The following is a 21,270-nucleotide window of genomic DNA, read 5'->3' as shown; positions in this document are numbered from 1 at the left end:
AGTAAGACCATGAGCCCATACAAATACAGCTGCCGCTACCACTACCCCTACAAAAAAGCTTGAAGAATACACACCAAAATGTTTGAAGTGATAATCATCTGTTCATCTGTATTTTCTACAAAAATACATGCATGACTCTGGTAACTTTAAACAGGTTTTTGTTTTTTGTTTTTAAGAACACCAAAAACCACATTGGAGGGTGGGAGGGATGGCAGGGCAAGATTCAGAAAAACTTAGCTCAAGGCTTCTAACTAGAATCTTTACATCAAAATCTTTAGCAACATTATATTCTACAAGACGATATTCAATGAACAGTACCTTAATGGTTCTTAAAACATTATTTGTCGCATACTTAGAAAACTATAACAGAAATGAAGCTCAGGTAGAAAATGAGCTCTAAAAATTAAAAAAAAATTCAACAAATTTCAGATTCTGTGGCCGAATCCTAAATCATTTCCATTAGTGCAGTTCTACTCTTCCAAATAAGACAAAAGAATACCACCATATTTTTCTACTATATGAAATTGATTTTTTTTTTTTTGAGAGTCTTGAACTGTCGCCCAGGCTAGAGTACAGCAGCGGGATCTTGGTTCACTGCAACCTCACATCCCGGGTTCAAGTGATTCTCCCGCCTTAGCCTCCCAAGTAGCTGGGAGAGGCGCCCGCCACCGCATGTGGCTAATTTTTGTATTTTTAGTAGAGACGGGGTTTCATCATCTTGGCCAGGCTGGTCTCGAACTCCTGACCTCAGGCGATCCACCTGTCTCAGCCTCCCAAAGCGCTGGGATTACAGGCGTGAGCTACCGTGCCTGGCAGACTAAAAAGATTAAAAGAAGCCAGGCACAGTGGCTCACACCTGTAATCCCAGCACTTTGGGAGGCCGGCCAAGGCAGGTGGATCACTTGAGCCAAGGAACTAGAGACCAGACTGGGCAACATGGACAGATGCCACCTCTACAAAAAATTAAAAAGTTAGCCAGGCCTGGTGGCGCACATCTGTACTCCCATCTACTTGGGAGGCTGAAGTGGAAGGATCACCTGAGCCCGGAGGTGGAGGTTGCAGTGAGCCGAGATGGCGCCACTGCACTCCAGCCTGGGTGACAGAGTGAGATCTTGTCTTAAATTAGGGGAAAAAAAAAAAAAAAAAAAAAAAAAGAAGAAGAAGAAGAAGAAGGAGAGAAGGAGGAGGAGGAGAAAGAGAAGGAGAAGAAGGAGGACAGAGGAAGACGAAGAAAGAGAGAGAAAGGGAAGGGAAGGGAAGGGAAGAAGGAGGAGGAGGAGGAGGAGAAGGAGGAGAAGCCTAAATATAAAGTTACTGGATGCTATGAAAAATACAAAATCTAAGATTATTCCTACTTTCAAGGCACTTGAAATCTTATTAAGAGAAATAAACTATTTTTTACATAGAAAGACAGAGAAGCCAGGTGTAGTGGCACACACAGCTACTTAGGAGGCTAAAGCGGGAGGATCCCTTGAGCCCAGGAGTTCAAGACCAGCCTGGGCAACATAGCAAGAAACCTCATCTCAAAAACAAAAATACAAAGACAGAGGAACAGCACATTAATACTATGCACTGCACACCCTCTGAAGTTGTACATGGGAACCTTGAAAGATAACCAGTAAAGCAATGCAATATACAGGAATGGTCCAGTGAGCAATACAGACCATAAATAAAAAATTACATAATACCTACAAGAGCCAAACAGGGAAAGTTAGCCTTTTTTTTTTTTTTAACTACTGTATGTACAGAGGGGTTTTGGGAAAGGCATCATCAGAGTGAGCTAGACTAGACAGAAAGCTTCTTGGGAAGGTCTCCTCTTGAGCTGAGCCCTAAGGAGACAGAAGATTAATTTCCATCTTGGGAGGAATGAATAAAGCAAAGGCACTGAGGTCATTGAAGAATGCAGAGTGTGAGGTGACAGGCAGGAACAGGCCACTATGTAGAGGTTACAAACGAACACTATGACACTTCCAAAGCAATATCCAGTCTGCTCAAAAAGCATTTGAACCATCTGTACTGCACATCCCCAGGTAAAAGATAGCAAATCAACAACTCCAACCAATTTCTCAGGTGATTCCTATACATACTGAAGTCTGAAAACAACTGTTCCAGAGCAAGGAGGTAACATAAGGCAAGCAGTAAAGACAAAAACACCACATTTATATCACATGTTAACACTGCAAGGAAAACAATTGTTTTAGATGTTCTGTTTCAATACTCCCTAGTATTATCCTTCCCCAAAAGCACTTTCATTTCTTATATAGTTTAATGAATTTCACATCTGAAAATCATTAATAATCTGTCTTCTCTTAGATATACTGAAACTACCAGAATTGCATGAGGGCCTTGAAAGTCCTTATTTAAGAGGTTCGGATGTCAGGATGTGAGGAAAACCATTTGGAAAAATCCCAATCAGTATGCCTCTCTGCCCCCCAATATGCTTCACTAAGAAGGGCAGAGTCCTGGTTTTAAAAGCAAAGCAAAGCAAAGCAAAACATGGCCTCAAGTGATCCAACCACCTCAGCCTCCCAAAGTGCTGAGGTTACAGGTGTGAGCCAAGGCGCCCAGCCTGGGACAAGAGTATTAAATGCACCTTACTTCCTGTCCCAGGCCACTGCTGCAGTGGGCACAAGGAAGAATCTCAGCAGCTTGGGTAAGTAGTGAGCACTAAAGGACCATCAGTGGGCCTTCAAAAAGCCACAAGTTGCCTTACAGAAAGGATTTGGGGCCTCAGAGGCCTAGAAGAAGCAATGAGGGAATACCAACTGCCTACCTGCTATGAGTACGAGGCCCCTTCTAAAGACCTCTCTCTTTCCTGGCATCCAACTACCCTAACTGTTAATTACCTTGCTCCTGGATTAATCTCAGAAGGGCAGTGTGGGTTTCTTTTAGAAGCCATAAGATAAACATGGCACTTCTCCCTCGGTGCGATTAACTTTACTAAAAACACCAATGTTTAGAATGAAAAGAAACAAATATGAAATGCAAAAATCTCTGAATTTTTAAAAATAAAAAAACTAAAAAATAAATAAACAAGACTTCAAAAAAACTGCAGCAAGTTTGAGACGGAGTTGCGCTCTGTTGCCCAGGCATGAGTCCTTGCAGCAGCGCGATCTCAGCTCACTGCAAGCTCCGCCTCCCGGGTTCACGCCATTCTCCTGCCTCAGCCTCCCGAGTAGCTGGGACTACAGGCGACAGCTACCACGCCCGGCTAATTTTTTGTATTTTTTAGTAGAGATGGGTTTTCACCGTGTTAGCCAGGATGGTCTCCATCTCCTGACCTCGTGATCCGCCCACCTCGGCCTCCCAAAGGTGCTGGGATTACAGGCGCAAGCCACCGCGCAGATCCCAGCAAGGGTAACTCTCTTATGCCTAGGGGCACTTGATTAGATAAGTTTGAGAAGCCTGACCCTAGGAATCTAGCATAAACCCACAGAAAGAACTCTTTTCTTCTGGAGCCTCAGTTTGCGTGATTCCTCTTCGTAGAGATCTAGCCTGAGTGGCACCTAATGCCTTTGGGATCCAACCTAATAGCCTGATCCAAGCCCATAAATCCTCACTCCACCCTCCTTCCCACCCCTACACACACTTCTACACATACCAGTGTTATCTTCCAACCCCTGCAGCTCTCAGGCCCCCATTACCAGGTGTATGCTCTTCCCTCCTTGCACACCTCACACACCTCTTTGGAGCCACTGTGCACACAAATGCTTTCCTCTCTAGACCACTCCGCTCACTTGTTTACCCCAATGCTATGGCAACCCCCTCCTTCTGTCACTCTTTGTTCTGTCACTCTCACAAAACAACTGCATATATTCACTAGTTTCATAGGGACCACAATGGCACATAAAACTGTGTCCTGGGTGCCCATTTAAGCCCTTCTGGTATCATTTTCCTGAATTCTTAAGAAAATAGGCCTTCTATATATATTAGCTAACATTTCCTGAGCATCTACAATAAGCCTTTCCCACATATGACTGCATTGAATCCTTACAACTCTAAAGTATGAGCCCTCTCATTATCCCCCTTTTTACCACCAAGGAAACTGAGGCATAGAGAGGTTAAATAACTTATCTAAGATCACTCCAATAGTAAACGGCAAAACTGGACTGAAGTCCTAGCTTGTCTTCCCCAAAAGGGGATGTTCTTAACCCTTCCTCTCATAAGAAGCCAGAGTCCAGAAGAGCCCCACAATCCCGACTGTCATTATCAGCACCCTCGTTCCACTAAATATTTAAAGCTCTTGCTTTGCTTTCCAGCTTTCTAATTCAACCAGCTTTGGGGCAGCGAAACATAAATGTCCACTTCTGGAATGGGAGACATCTCCAGTGAGAGTTACCTTAATGTCCAGAAGAAGCCAGGCAGAGAAATCACATGTCTCAGCTTTTCCACTGCAAAATTTCTATTTTACACTTGAAGAATGTGATTCTAATCAAGTACAAGTTAATCTGCACCTGAACATCTTCAGGTCCATTAATATAAAAATCAGTAACTTTTTTAAATCAAAGGTTTCAACAAATTAGATTTATGTAGTTCTTTAGCCTTCAAAGTCTGAGTCAAATAACTCTTCCACAGACTTTGCTGCTTAAAATCCTTCACTTCTTCTCTAGGCCTGTGTAGACTGCAAATATTTCCATTACAGTTGCTTATGGGACTCATATCCCAGTTGTATCTTAGTCTATGACATGCGCTATAATTTTAAAATCATATAGTTAACATAATTACCTTTATTTTAAAATATTCCTTTTTTTTTTTTTTTTTTTTTTTTTTTTTTGAAACAGGGTCTTGCTCTATCACCCAAGCTGGTGTGCAGTGGCACGATCTCAGCTTACTGTAATTTCTGCCTCCAGGTTCAAGCGATTCTCGTGCCTTAGCCTCCCGAGTAGCTGGGATTACAGATGCACACCACCACACCCAGCTAATTTTTGTATTTTTAGTAGAGACAGGGTTTTGCCATGTTGGCCAGGCTGGTTTTGAACTCCTGACCTCAAGTGATCCACCCGCCTCGGCCTCCCAAAGTGCTGGGATTACAGGCCACGTGAGTCACTATGCCAGGCCTATTTTTAAATATTCTGTGCATCAGATATTTCACTAAACCAGGCTGCCCTTCCTCCTACTCATTCCCATCTCATCTCATTATTCCAAATGTTAGAGGTTTGACTATATGTTTGTTACAAGCACACACCTGCAAATGGAGTCAATGCCTGTGGACTAACAGAATCCATATTCAAAGCCTGAGAATCAGCTATGGGAAAGCCATCTGAGAGACAAACTATACTTGAAGGACAGCAACTCTATCCCTGAGTTAGCTAACACTCAGTGGAAGTCTGGCCCACTGGGACCTGAGCAATTTGGTACATAGATCTGAGTATAAAAAGGTTTGGGAGCTTGCAGAAATTTCAAGAATACACAAAGAAGGCATCAACACCACTCCCTGAGCATCCATGCCTAAGTAAAAAGTGTTTGCTCCATGTGCCACCCTCTTCAAAAAAACATACATATGAATATTCATACACTTATGTAAACCATGAGCATCCAATGATTATATATTTAAATCCATGAAGATGGGTATTTATAAAGAAAAATGACCACAAAGTCATCAAATTAAAATTGTGTTGGCAAAAGGGGATAGGATGAACCTTTCCTTAAATATCACGATACTGGTCCAACTGAGCATCAAAGAATGGGAGGAAATCAGCTGCCTCTAGCCCAGCAACAATGGGACACAGACCTCACCTCACTTCTAGGGATGAGCCAACACTAAGACCAGGTGATGAATGTCACTGGACAGTGATTCTGCTGAGGCTTAAGTGGCATACACCCTGCACTAGGCACTGTTCTAGGTACTGGGGATAAACAGCAAACAAAATACTCAAGGTCACTGCCTCATGGAGCGCACAGTCTAACTGGAGGGGATAGAAAATAAACAATTGTCAGGTGGTGGTAAGTCTAAGGAGTAAAATACAGCAAGCCAGAGACTGGTAAGCAAGAATGTTATTTTATGTAGTGTATCATTGACCACCTCTCTGAGAAAGTGACATATAAACAGAGACCTTAAAGAAGTAAAGGAAGGAGACATGCTGAGTATCTGGTAGAGAAAACCACAAATGCAAAGCCCTACGGCCTGTTAGTGTGTTTGAGAAACAGCAAGGAGGGAGTGTGGCTAAGAGCAGTGAGTTAAGATGAGGTCGAAGAAAGAGCCACATCATGTAAAGTTTTGTAGCCTCAGAAGGTAATTTAAATTTTATTCTGAATGAAATGAGAAGCCAGTGGAAGGTTTTGAACAGAGGAGTGACATAATCTGACTTCTATTTTTAAAAGCTTGCTCTGGCTGCTGTGTAGAACACAGGGGAAAAGATGGAAGCAGCAGGGAACCTGTTGGGAGGCAAAAGATGATAGTGGTTTGGACTACGAGGTAGCAAAGGAGGCAGAGAAGATAGTGAGAAGTGGTTGGATTCTAGACATATTTCAAATTAAGACAATATCCGTTGAACCAAGGTGGGAAGTCCCAAGTACATTTATGGCAGATGGTAGAAATGGCCACAAATTCTTTCCCTCCTTGTGTTCATGCCACTGCAGTATAATTTTAGAGCTCCTCCCACAAAGAGGTAGAGTCTTTCTCCATCCTTGGAATTTCAGCTGGCCTTGTAACTCACTTTGGCCAATGGGACAATAGCAAACATGATGCAAACAGAGATTTGAAAAGTTCTGCCAGGCGCGGTGGCTCAAGCCTGTAATCCCAGCACTTTGGGAGGCCGAGACGGGCGGATCACGAGGTCAGGAGTTCGAGACCATCCTGGCTAACACGGTGAAACCCCGTCTCTACTAAAAAATTAGCCGGGCGAGGTGGCGGGCGCCTGTAGTCCCGGCTACTCGGGAGGCTGAGGCAGGAGAATGGCGTAAAAACCCGGGAGGCAGAGCTTGCAGTGAGCTGAGATCCGGCCACTGCACTCCAGCCTGGGCGACACAGCTGAGACTCCGTCTCAATAAAAAAAAAAAAAAAAAAAGAAAAGTTCTTAAGCATTTGCATTTGCATTTGCCCTCTCTTACTGCTTTAGAGAAACCCATAAGCCACCATGTGGACAAGCCCAGGCTAACCTGCTGGATGATGAAACTCACAAAGCCCAGGTATCCCTGTAGCACTAACCAACCATCAGATATGTGAGTGAGAATATCCATCTAACGGCATGTTCATGAGTGAGCCCAGAGGAAATGAGAACCATCACATGGCTGAGTCCAGCTGAAACTGCCAAACCACAAAATGGTGAACTAAATAAATGGCTGTTGTTTTAAGCCACCAAGTTGTGGAGTGGTTTGTTAAGCAGCAAACGCTGACTCAAAATCTATTCATCCCCCAAATCAAATACAAGCCACCTAATAGCATTATACAAAAAGTAAAATTTCAATTCTAAAGTAAATTGACATAGAACGGTCTTGGTGTTGATGAGCTGATTAGAAAAGGAAAGAGCTCAAGTCATAAATTACTGTGTAGCTCATTAAAATGTGGTACGATAGGGAGCTGAATTCTCTGTGCAAAAAATTACCAAGATAAGAATCTCGGCCAGGTGCAGTGGCTAACGCCTGTAATCCCAGCACTTTGGGAGGCTGAGGTGGGTGGATCACATGAGGTTAGGAGTTTGAGACCAGCCTGGCCAACATGGTAAAACCCCGTTTCTACTAAAATACAAAAAAGTAGCCAGGCGTGGCGGCGCACCCCTGTAATCCCAGCTACTCAGGAGGCTGAGGCAGAATTGCTTGAATCTGGAAGGCAGAGCTTGCAGTGAGCTGAGATTGTGCCACTGCACTCCAGCCTGGATGACAGAGCAAGACTCTGTCATAAAAAAAAAAAAAAAAAAAGAATCTCAGAACACTGAAAACAAAAGATTTCACACCAATACAATTTATCTTTTCAATGTCCCACATACCATTTTTGAAAACTACTAAGTACTTTACCCTCTTGCCAAACATCAAAAATAAGGCTCTTTCAAGATCATCTAGATAGAGGAGCAATTAAGCTCTTTCCTTACACAAAAGAAACCAAGCTGCACTTCTCTTCCTTAGCAGATACAGACAGATGGGTAGACAGATGTTGGGTGGATGGAAGGATAGAGGGCAAACATACATACCACAAATAATACTTAAGAGTAGAAGCATTTATGCTGTATTGAAAGTCTCTGGTAGACTCTGTAACTGATCATACAAAGGCTTAATGTGATGATCACCAATGTTCACAGATATCATTTTTCTTCTCAGTAGTTGTTACTTTCTATTAATTGGAAAGGCAGATTTAAGACACATAACTACCGTTCTGTTTTTAACTAATTTTTTTAATGTCAAGGTAGAAAGTGAAACCTTCCATTCCTATTCTCCAAAGATGACCAGTGTTAAGTTTCCTCGTATCTCCTTCTAGGCCATTTCTCTTTTCCAAATTAATTGCTGTTACTTATGATAACTAATGTAATATAAAAAATAAAAAAAAATTTTAAAACAAAGTTAATTGTCACATACTGTAATTTTGGAAACTAAAACATATCTTCCAAGCTACCCTTATAAATTAAGTAGAATCCTCCCTACCTATAAATGTTCTGTCAAGCTTTTCAAACTCTGTAAAAACCTAACATTAGTATTATATATTGAGTTTTAAACAACTAGTATTAAGATGGCTTGGTTTCGGCCGGGCGCGGTGGCTCAAGCCTGTAATCCCAGCACTTTGGGAGGCCGAGACGGGCGGATCACGAGGTCAGGAGATCGAGACCACCCTGGCTAACACGGTGAAACCCCGTCTCTATTAAGAAATACAAAAAAAAACTAGCCGGGCGAGGTGGCGGGCGCCTGTAGTCCCAGCTACTCGGGAGGCTGAGGCCGGAGAATGGCGTAAACCCGGGAGGCGGAGCTTGCAGTGAGCTGAGATCCGGCCACTGCACTCCAGCCTGGGTGACAGAGCGAGACTCCGTCTCAAAAAAAAAAAAAAAAAAAAAAAAAAAAGATGGCTTGGTTTCTGAAACATCTCATCACCTATCACCAAAGAAAACCCACCAGCAGCAGTGGAAAACCCCACTCTCGGCCGCCCTGCCCCCTGCCAAGAAAAAAACAGTAACAACAACAACAAAAAAAAACTCAGCTATTTAATGGCTGGGGGGAAAAATTGCCTTTTTTGGAACTGAAACAGAAACTGTTTGGATGGTTACATGAAACCACTCACTAGAGTTTATAGGCCTAGTTTATACTTGACATGTGGAAATGAGTCTTCAGGAAGAAAGAAAATTCCTGAAGATGGATCCTGATTCTGTTTCTGAAGATACACTCACCAAAGAAAGGCCTCTCAGGATCATGCACTGGCGTATTCAAACTACACACGGCATTGCCCTCAAGTAAAAAGGATAAGGATAGGCTAAGTCTTATCAAATTATGCCCAGCAAAATGAAGAGCGTGGAAAACGAGGTTCCAGTAAAAGAAAATCTCCCCTCAAATACTGTATAATCTTTCAAAAATATGAACCACTCACTAAGTGTGCTTCTCATGTTACATAAAACTTTAGAAAACCACATCAAATCCTGTTACCTCTTAATTATACATACTAATGAAGGGATAAAAACATGGAGAACCTAAAATTCACTTCCTGCATTAAAAAAAAAATGAACCAATTGTAGAGGCTGGGAGGCAGGGGATTGAGACGGGGAGGGGTTCCTGCAACAACAAACAGAAACTTTTCCTTTCTAATTGTTTACTGAAAGCTGGAATTAAAATAAGCTTTTTATATTTCCTGAACACACATCAAACAAAAATAAAGAGAGCCTGGGTGTCCATGTGAGTGGAAGGGAAACTACACGGAAGACCAGAGAAGGAACTTATATAGCACTTATCTTTCATTAATGGTGATGAGCCAGAACTGGGGCCTCTGAGCTGATATGAATCCCTATAAGCCAAGAGGGGCCAGGGTAAGAGAAAGGACTAGAATATCACACCCTCGCCCTCAGCTCACTCTTCCACTTGCACATCCGCCAGACACAAAGGTATTGTGCTCTTTAGGTCCTGGGCTCCAGCCCAGTGTTTTCTATGGCATATTTCAAGGAGAACTGCAAAGTGCCAGGTTAATGTCAGCAGCAATTCTTGTGAACCAACAAATCTCCGTCCAGCGTAAGCCCCAGATATGACAGGAAACTCAGTTTGTTTTATTGTCAAGGCTGCAGCAAAAGTCACTTAATGTTTGTATACTATTTCTGCTCTTCAAATCTAATCAAATAAATACTACCCAATAAATTTAGACCCCACTAAATCTTTATATCTGAAGTATCATCATATTTATTCATTCAGTAAACACTTACTCCACACCTCCTACATGCCAGACACCGCCAGCTCTCAGTCACAACTGAAAAGATTGATGATAAAACCAGAAAAGGAACCTTATGCCCAGAGTCTTTCAAAGCGTTTGGCCACCTTTGATACTCATGGATCTTTCACAGACTATGCTCTGTCCAAAGCACACCTTTCCTGCTAACCAGAGCAAGCCATAATCATACATCTCTGCCTTTAAAGCTATGTTCAGTTTATTACACTACATTACACAAAAACTCTCTTCATTAAAAAGAGAGAGAGAGAGACTCTCTAGAAGAATATTTAAGATGCAAACCAGAAAAGAAAAAGTAATGAGTAAGAAGCAATACTATAGTAAGAATCGGCACTGCTTTAAAAACATGAAGAATTCCTTTTCTGCCTGAAAGGATAGTTTCCCTCAGCAGGTACTCTAAGCAGTGAAGATGAGAGGGGCACTATCCTAGAGAGCAAGAATATAATCATAAATGGACATGGAATATTGACCATTTCTCTGACCTCAAAGATGAAAATATCATGACAACTGTCAATTACCAAGCGCCTATCATGTTTAGCTGCTACTCTAGGCATTTCACATATATCACCTCTAAAATGAATCCCGCAAGGCAGACGATATTATCACCACTTTACAGATAAGCAAACAGAGGCTGTGAGAAGGTCATCTGTCCAAAGTCACCTAGCTTACAAGGAAAACTGACTAGAATTCTAAGATTTCTGCCTAGCTCCCAAACCTATCCCTCTTTCCGTAACTCTACCCTGCTAAACATGCAGTATTATCTCTATGTCTTTATCTTCAGTCTCCCCAGCTCCCATGCCACTTCCGTATTTCTGACCGGGCCATACCTCTGTACAACCCTAAGCAAGCCCACCTGCAAAACTACTAAGAGAGAGGAAAACAGAAGAAAAAAATAAATGTCAAAAGTGTTAACAGATGGGAGAAAATAAACAACTATATGGGACACTATCTCAAGCTTCAATAAAGCTGAGGTCAAACAGCAATGAAACACAACTGAAATACCCTCCTCTGATTGAAGCTTTCGCTTGAGAGTCTGAGAATTATTCAAATTCTTTAGAATAAAAAGTAAGAACTCAAGGGAGAATAGAAACTTCAGCATCTACCAAGTCAAGAAGATAACTTAGAAAACAATTCTGATTGACATTCCAATTCAATCACACTTACTGAATTCTGCACTGTCAGTGATTTCTTGGAGCCTTGGTTTCCCTCGTTATATACCTACTTCAAACATACATAATGTTGTTTTTGTGAACAGTATCATTCAGTCGGAGTCTCACTCTGTTGCCCAGGCTGGAGTGCAATGGTGTGATCTTGCTCACTGCAACCTCCGTCTCCTGGGTTCAAACAATTCTCCTGTCTCAGCCTCTGGAGAAGCTGGGATTACAGGCGCCTGCCACAACGCCCAGCTAATTTTTGTACTTTTAGTAAAGACAGGGTTTCACCATGTTGGCCAGGCTGGTCTCGAACTCCTGACCTCGTGATCCACCGGCCTCGGCCTCCCAAAGTGCTGGGATTACAGGTGTGAGCCACCATACCAGATCATAGCCACTTATTTTATTTAAATTCATTATGAAAGGAAAATTCCACAAGGGTGAATACATTTTCTTATCTCAACAGAAACTGAAGACATGTCAATGACAACGCTCATTATCTTGAGATAAGAATGAGAAATGAGTGTTTTGGACATTGTAATAACCATAACTTCCCATGAGGAAGAAAAAGAAAAAATCTAAGTTAGAATAAAGACTAAATACAGGTTTCATTGCTAATCAAAATTGCATGCATGCAACAAATCCATAATTTCAGTTCATAAAAATAGCTTTAAGTAAAAGTTCACAGATGAAGAAAAAATGCTTAACACAATATGAAATTCATATTCTAAGCCACCTGCTGCAAAGATACTTTTGCAAAACTCCTAGCAACTTCTTTGGATTTTGTTTAAAAGACTTTTCAATGCTCCCACTGAATGAAAGGTGTTAGGTTAACAGCTATTTCCTATCTGTCCACGTAGCATCAACCTCTTTCCTATATTTGGCAACCACCACCAATCCCAATGTTTCACAGGCAAGATAGCCAAGATCATCACACACATCCAATTCCCCAATCTCCAACCTCCCCAACTCAACACACACCAGCTGGGAAGACAGGTGAACACAATGCTTTCACATCTGTCATAAAGCAAAGCAGCTTACATTTGGCTAGGCTAATCCTTCGTTTCAGAAATGTACTAACTTTGACAGCTTCCAAATGTTACTTCACTCAAAAATTCTTTCTGAACGCTTTTTAGAGCTCAATAGCAAACCTAATATATAATATATAGTGATATATTGTTTTGCTTAAACAATTTAGTCTATGGACAAACTAAATAGATTTTTAAAAACAAACACTCACTTCCCTAAACGTAGCATACAAAGAGATCAACTTTACAGGATCCACTTGAAACCTAAGTCTTATGACTCAAAAAATATGTATTATTTAAGAGGCAGAGAATTGGTCAACTATCCTTGCATCTGTGGGCACAAATGAGTATCATTTGTTAACTATGCCACCCTGGTGTGGTAAAATTATTCTGTTACGACAGTACATAATTATTACTAGTCTTGCTCAAAAAAAATAATAAAATAAAAATAGGATATCCTCCCAGTCAAGAAATGTAGGTGTAGTGCCCTACATTAACACACGAATGAAAAAGAATATTCCATTAAGTAAAACTGTGAAGAAACATAATTTTACCAAGAATATTTTGATATTAAATATAGATTTGGGCTCACAGGAATGCACAGTCTGACTAGCCATGAAATGACTAAAAACATTTTGAAATTAATTAACCATTTAGGTACAAGAGTGGTCATTTAAGCACTGACTATCAAAAGCCCCAAGCTCTACAGTCCTTTATTTGTTTTGTTAGACTCTCTCTGTCAGGTCAGAGTCTGACATAATCATGGATGATGCCTTCTTCCTTATATAAACCATCACAAATCCAGTTCCGCTTCAAGCACTGGTACTGTAAAGCACTCACTCCACTCAATTTTCACCACCCACAAAATGCAGTGCAGATAATTCTCAATAATTTAAACTATAATAGCTCAGGAAAATTTAAAATTAGCAAGTGACAAGGAGGTGGATTCAATTTTTAACTTCATTCAATTTGTCAAATTCGAAATACTTTCAATTATTTATTTTTCCAGTCTTCACAGTAACCATAACACCACCAATGTTAATTGCTTCGCCTAACTGCGGTTTAACTGTTGCTTGCTTTCTCATTTAATGAACTTCAACTGGTACTGATGATAATACTAGATCTAATCTTCTAAACTTTTAATCTCTTAATGAATTAAATCTATTGCATTATGTTCCCCACTATTCCAAGCAGTAGTTCATAAAATAGTGAATTAAAACACATAAAAACTTAAGATTGTGTACTTTAATAACACAGTGGCATCCATAGAACACATAGCTGAGCCTACAGATAGATTTTATTTTATTAATTTTATTTTTTACAGACAGGATCTCGCTCTGTCACCCAGGCTGGAGTGCAGTGATGCAATCACAGCTTACTGCAGCCTCGAACTCCTGGCCTTAAGCGATCCTCCTGCCTCAGTCTCCCAAAGCACTGGGATTACAGGCATAAGCCAATATTCCCGGCCCAGATTTGTTTGTTTGTTTATTTATTGGTCTCACTCTGTCACCCAGTCTGGAGTGCAGTGATGCAATCATGGCTCATTGCAGCCTCAAACTCCTGGGCTCAAGGGATCCTCCTGCCTTAGCCTCTGGAGTAGCTCGGACTACCAGCATGCCAGGCTAATTTTTTTTTCTTCTGTAGCAACAGGGGTCTCACTCTGCTGCCCAGGTTGGTCTCAAGCTCCTGGGCTCAAGAGGTCCTCTCACCTCAGCCTCCCAAATCACTGCAATTACAGGGGTGAGCCACAGTGCCCGCACAGATTTTATCTACAGTTTTTTTTTTTTAAGAGACTTGATGTTTTTGTTGTGGTACATTTCATTTTTATGGTCTAAAAGTAAATCAGCAATACTTTTAAAAGGCAAGCAATGATGAAGTAACTTGTTTTCCTGGAAACCTCAATATCATAAAAATACAATAAGCACAATGTTACCATGACAAAAGAACTTTTTAAAATTCCAACTCCAACAATAAGACTACCTCAAAGTGATCTTCCATCATAATGCTATTATAAATTATCACATGGAACAATAAAAATACAAGAATATGCAGGCTGCTCTGCCTACAGAGTAGCCATTCTTTTATTCCTTTACTTTCTTAAACTTGCTTTCACTTAAAAAAAAAAAAAGGCTGGACGCGGTGGCTCAGGCCTGTAATCCCAGCACCGTGGGAGGCCGAGGCGGGCGGATCACTAGGTCAGGAGATCGAGACCATCCTGGCTAACACGGTGAAACTCCGTCTCTACTAAAAATACAAAATATTAGCCGGGCGTGGTGGTGGGCGCCTGTAGTCCCAGCTACTCGGGAGGCTGAGGCAGGAGAATGGCATGAACCTGGGAGGCGGAGTTTGCAGTGAGCTGAGATCGCGCCACTGCACTCCATCCTGGGCGGCAGAGCGAGACTCCAAAAAAAAAAAAAAGAGGCCAGGCGCAGTGACTCACGCCTGTAATCCCAACACTCTGGGAGGCCAAGGCGGGCAGATCACCTGAGGTCGGGAGTTCGAAATCAGCCTAACATGGAGAAACCCCGTCTCTACTAAAAACACAAAATTAGCCGGGCGTGGTGGCACATGCCTATAGTCCCAGCTACTTGGGAAGCTGAGGCAGGAGAATCGCTTGAACCCGGGAGGCGGAGCTTGCAGTGAGCCGAGATCGCGCCATTGCACTCCAGCCTGGGCAACAAGAGCGAGACTCCGTCTCAAAAAAAAAGAAAAAATATGTAAACATGAGGAGAAAATATTATTCCTTATCACTGGGTGGGGGATCCAGAGGTGATTTATATATTCTGTGGTTGTATATTTGAGGGTGTACAAATGTTCTTGGAATCAAGGACAAACTCTTTTTTTTTTTTTTTTTTTGGAGACGGAGTCTCGCTCTGTCGCCCAGGCTGGAGTGCAGTGGCGCGATCTCGGCTCACTGCAAGCTCCGCCTCCCGGGTTCACGCCATTCTCCTGCCTCAGCCTCCCTAGTAGCTGGGACTACAGGCGCCCGCCACCTCGCCCAGCTAATTTTTTTGTATTTTTTAGTAGAGACGGAGTTTCACCGTGTTAGCCAGGATGGTCTCGATTTCCTGACCTCGTGATCCGCCCGTCTCGGCTTCCCAAAGTGCTGGGATTACAGGCTTGAGCCACCGCGCCCGGTCTTTTTTTTTCTTTTTTTTTTCCTTGAGACACAACCTCTGCCTCCTGGGTTCAAGTGATTCTCCTCCCGAGTAGCTGGGATTACAGGCACACACCACAAAGCTCAGCTTTTTTTTTTTTTTTTTTTTTTTTTTTTTTTGTATTTTTAGTAGAGACAGGGTTTCATCGTGTTGGCCAGCGGGGGGGTCTCGAACTCCTGACCTCAGGTGATCAAAGTGCTGGCATAACAGGCATGTTGAGCCACCGCGCCTGGCCTAAGGACAAACTCTCTTTTCTTTTTTTTTAGACAGAGTTGCTCTGTTGTCCAGGCTGGAGTGCAGCGGCATGATCTCGGCTCTTTGCAACTTCCACCTCCTGGGTTCAAGCAATCTCCTGCCTCAGTCTCCTGAGTAGCTGGGATTACAGGCATACAGGCATGCGCCACCACGCCCGGCTAATTTTTGTATTTTTAGTAGAGATGGGGTTTCACCATGTAGGTCAGGCTGGTCTCGAACTCCTGACCTCGTGGATCCACCCACCTTGGCCAACCAAAGTGCTGGGATTACAGGCGTGAGCCACCGTGCCTGGCTCCTACATACAAACTCTTAATTCAGCCTTGAGGATTTCACCCCAGAAAACTTTAATAGCCCATCCAGTCTCTGATCTCCAGCTACAACAGTCTTTTGAGAAGAACCTTATCAACCTACTTGCCCTGTCTTCTTCTCTCAGCATAATCACTTCCTCTGAGAAACCTTCCCTGAATGCCCCCCCTATTTCTCCAAAAGCACTTGCCATTATTGGAATTCTATCTTTGTCTGTTCAGTTGATTAATATCTATCTCTCCATATCAGAGACCAATCCTGTTATGCTCACCACTGTATTCCCAGAACAATGTCTGGTGTATCATATGGCTCAACAGAAATGTGTTGAACGAATGAATAAATGGACAGAATTGCACAGCCCACTGTTAACGATTATAAAAATGAGAATTTAAAGCCCTTGAGGAGACTGAGTTAGCCAGGTCCTAGACGAACTTCTTTCACAGCTGTTTGCTTCATACACGTTTAGAAAAACACATGCATGGCCGGGTGCAGTGGCTCACGCCTGTAATCCCAGCACTTTGGGAGGCCCAGGTGGGCAGATCACAAGGTCAGCAGATTGAGACCATCCTAGCTAACACAGTGAAACCCCGTCTCTACTAAAAAACACACACACAAAAAAAATTAGCCAGGCGTGGTGGAAGGCGCCTGTGGTCCCAGCTGCTGGAGAGGCTGAGGCAGGAGAATGGTGTGAAGCAGGGAGGCAGAGCTTGCAGTGAGCCGAGATCGCACCACTGCACTCCAGCATGGGCGACACAGCAAGACTCTGTCTCAAAAAAGAAAAAAAAGAAAAACACATGCGTATAATTTATTTTATTCACATCTTGCCACAGTTCAAGAGTATGAGTGGAGTCTGCCACTCCTAAGCCCAAGAGTATCTAAAGCATATACCATTTCTAGAACATCTCACTAAACCAATACAGTTAAAATAAATTCCAGTTACTTGAACTGCCTTTTAAAATGTTAAGACATAAATCTAAATATAATACAATATAGCTCTATTCAACATAAGTTTTAGAACTTCATCTAAACTGTTTTTGATTAAAATATCTTTAAATTTCTTAAAGTGAAACGAGCATTATTTCTGGATGACGGGTTACTGTTACAAACACCAGTTAGCTGGCTGGGCATGATGGCTCCTGCCTATAATCCCAGCACTTTGGGAGGTGGAGGCGGGCAGACCACGAGGTCAGGAGTTCAATATCAGCTTGACCAACATGGAGAAACCTCATCTCTACTAAAAATGAAAAAATTAGCCAGGCATAGTGGCACATGCCTATAATCCCAGCTACTCAGGAGGCTGAGGCAGGAGAATCCCTTGAACCCAGGAGGCAGAGGTTGCAGTGAGCTGAGATCACACCACTGTACTCTAGTCTGGTAAATAGAGCAAGACTCAGTCTCGAAAAAAAAAAAAACACCAGTTAGTTGTATCAGTTGTAGGTGGAGTTGGAGAGACAAGTGCAGATGGATGTATAGAACACCTCACAGGACAGGGAGTACTGAAACTTCCTTCTACTTTAAAAAGTCCCCTGTGTCAATCTGCTTTCCAGTCCTTTTGATCTTTGCTCACAAATTGAGGGAAAACACCAGTCCTTCTGATGCATGGCTATCTTCCTGAAAAATTAATTTGATGAGATAAAGATCAAAAGTAGCCTTCTGACCCTCAAAAAAACTCTTCACCTTTGCTATAAATATCCTTGCATTCAAAATACTCATTCATTCAAAACGAGTGTTGTTTGTTTATGATATGTAAGGCACACAACAGCTGTGATTTCTACACTGCTAAGAGAAGACAGCCCTTAGGAGCCTGAACCTACTCTGAATTCTCACTATATTTCCTCATAAGATATGGTGGAGGAGTATGCCCTACTATTGCCAGATATTGTTTCCTGGGGGCACTTCAGTAAAAGGTTAATTCAAGCCTGTATCTCCCTTATTAGAAGACAGTACTTTTCCTGAAATGGTGCCAAGTCTCAATTTGCTACATGTTCTTTTTAATGTTTTAACACTTTACTTTGAACAGTGTTCCAGGCACAAGCAGCCGTGAATTAATTAAATTAAAATTTAACATCACTGTGAGATAAAAGTCTTTCATGGTGCCTACATAACGGATGAACTTTTGCCAGACTGCTTCTCTCACAACACTGCATATTCTGAAACAAGATCCGGGTCCACAGGGCTGACTTCAAGAAAGATCAATGGCAAACAGAAAGATGAGGGAACGCATATTTATTAAGCAGCCAACCACTATTCAGGCAGTTTACCCACAATGCCTCACTTACTCCTCACAACCACCTTGGGCAGCATGAGTCTCGTTTTACAAAAAGGGAAACTGACGTTCCAAAGAGGTTTAAGTAACGCACCTCAGTTCACAAAGCTAGGATTATCACCTAGACTTGAACCTAGGCTCTTTCCTACAATAAGTTAGTTCCCCAAAGATGGAGGGATGAGTGTTCAAGGACACTGCAGCCAGAATGCTACCAGTTTACCAAACCCTTCCTTACTATGCCGTGACTGACATGACCGACATGCCTTCACCAGGACACAGCATGAGTTGCACAGGGGGGCCCAGGGAAGCGTCTTGTGCCCAGCTCCCTGGCCTAGCCAGCCTTCCTGAGGAGCCCAGAGCCCACAGCCGGCCACTCCGCCACACCTCTCCCCATCACCACCCACAGTGCTGCTGCAGGCCTGGCTGCTCCCCTCATTCTTCTCTTCTCCACTTTGCTTTCTCACCACCTTCAGTCTCCTCGTAATTTTTAGAGTACTTGCAAAAACGTAAATCACCCCCAGCACAGCATTAGCGAGATTGTGGTTAGCTGTTCTCACCTGCACACATTTATGGCTAACGGCCACAACAAGGAAGTTACCAGCTTTAGAGCCAGATGGGCCTAGGGTCCCACCCCTGGCTCTCTCTGCTGGAGTGGGCAACTTACTTTCCCCTCAGTTAAAAGCAAACATCCCTTGTTTTTGGTGTTGGGCATGTGGCTTAAATGAGACGCGATGTGGTACACTGCCTGGCACACCAAAAAACCAACAGACATCTCTTCTTCACTGATTGCTAACCTATTTCTTTACCAGCAGAAGCAACTTGAGTTTCTCCTCCCAAATTCTCCTAGGTCCACAGCCATTCCAGAAAAATGTTTCTTTAGAGGCACATTCAATTTTATCACTGGTATTCCTATTCACCCAGCTGAATTTTTCAAAGGATGCAGATCAAAATTTTCCAGCCAACCGCACACCAGAGTCATGTAGTAACTTCTCCCTTCAACTACCTTTTAAAATTCTATTTGGTATCAAAAAGAATTAAAAATCAGGAAAGGAATATAGGAGAAGAAACCTCTAGTCATAAGAGCTTCCTTCTACAGAGAGAGATGACAAATTCTCTCTCCACTCTGAGTGAGAAAACATGCCAACCACCCAAAGCAACTGTTCCTAGCCTTTGGAGAAACTCCTTTGAGAGCCTGATGAAAACTCTAAACCTTTGTCCAGAAAAGCGTCAGTCTGCACAGAAACATAAAATACTCCCTGGAATTTCAAGAGGGTCAAGGGCCCTCTAAAACTCACCCATTGACCACAGGATAAGAGCCATCAACAAAGAGCCATCTGGGATACTCTTTAAACTGGTAAAATCCTCAATTCAGATTGTTTCCTTAAGGTGCAATAAACTTAAAAGTCAATGAAAGACCTCAAGAAGGTACACTAAGAAAGAAGTTTCTCATTCAACTTTTTTTTTTTTTTTTTTTTTTTGAGATGGAGTTTTGCTCTGTACCCAGGATGGAGTGCAGTGGTGCAATCTCACCTCACTGCAACCTCCGCCACATGGGTTCAAGAGATTCTCCTGCCTAAGCCTCCCAAGTAGCTGAGATTACAGGCACCTGCCACCACACCTGGCTAATTTTTTTTGTATTTTTAATAGAGACGGGGTGTTGGCCAAGCTGGTCTCGAACTCCTGACTTCAAGTGATCTGCCTGCCTCGGCCTCCCAAAATGCTGGGATTACAGGAGTGAGCCACTTCGCCTGGCCCTCTTAAGTCCTTTGCTGGTTCAAAATAAAATGCTGCAAAACTCACATGGCTCAAAACTCGAAGAAAAAGTTCCCTCTTTGAATCAAAATATCAGAACAAAGCTGTGTTCCAGACCAGTATGTATGCTGGGGAATGGGCAAGAGAAATGGAGGCACAAAAGTATTAGAACTCTATTTCATATTGTTCAATATCATTCTTTTTAAACATCTCTATGTTTGTATATGTTTTAATGTTGCATAATAGGACAAATATAAGGAGAGTGCTGAAGTTATATTCTCTGATAGAAATAAGCAATTACAAAAACGTTTGAATATCCTGTCCTGGTAAACAACTTTCTCTCTTTCTCTCTTTCTCTCTCTCTCTCTCTTTCTCTTTGAGACAGGGTCTCACTCTGTCACCCAAGCTGGAGTGCAGCAGCATGACCTTGGCTCACTGCTGCAGCCCTGACCTCCCAGACTCAGGTGATTCTCTCACCTTAGCCTCCAGAGTAGGTGGGACGACAGGAGCATGCCCCCACACCTGGCTAATTTTCCTAATTTTTGTAGAGATGGAGTTTTCCCATGTTTCCCAGGCTGGTCTTGAACTCCTGGGCTCAAGCGATCCTCCCACCTGCAGCCTCCCAAAGTGCTAGGTAGGATTACAGGTGTGAGCTACCGCGCCCGGCCTAACAACTTCCAAATTAAGTTTACCTAGGCCGGGCACGGTGGCTCACGCCTGTAATCCCAGCACTCTGGGAGGCCAAGGCGGGCAGATCACCTGAGGTTGGCAGTTTGAGACCAGCCTCACCAACATGGTGAAACTCCATCTCTACTAAAAATACAAAATTAGCCAGGTGTGGGGGCATATGCCTGTAATCCCAGTCACTCGGGAGGCTGAGGCAGGAGAATCACTTGAACCCAGGAGGTGGGGGTTGCAGGGGGCTGAGATCACACCATTGCTCTCCAGCCTGGGCAACAAGAGGGAAACTCTGTCTCAAAAAAAAAAGAAAAGTTTATCTAATAAT

General features: G+C 42.7%; 1 protein-coding gene across 6 annotated transcripts in view; it reads right to left on the bottom strand.

The window, feature by feature from the left end:
• Positions 1 to 21,270, bottom strand: part of PPP2R5E (protein phosphatase 2 regulatory subunit B'epsilon) — a 174,884-nt gene that overhangs the window by 136,615 nt on the left and 16,999 nt on the right. Inside the window, exon 1 of one of the 6 annotated variants that reach the window (XM_050799234.1) lies at positions 3,602 to 6,704. The exons of 4 other annotated variants lie outside the window; for them this stretch is intronic. The gene's annotated coding sequence lies outside the window, so the exon portion shown is untranslated. Of the gene's footprint in view, positions 1 to 3,601; positions 6,705 to 21,270 lie in introns of those variants that run through there. One more of the 6 variants, XM_050799233.1, reaches the window with a different exon arrangement.

This window comes from Macaca thibetana, chromosome 7 (assembly GCF_024542745.1).
Source record: "Macaca thibetana thibetana isolate TM-01 chromosome 7, ASM2454274v1, whole genome shotgun sequence".
NCBI lineage: Eukaryota > Metazoa > Chordata > Mammalia > Primates > Cercopithecidae > Macaca > Macaca thibetana.
Note: the sequence above shows the minus strand (reverse complement) of the source record. Positions and strands in the feature narration are given on the sequence as shown.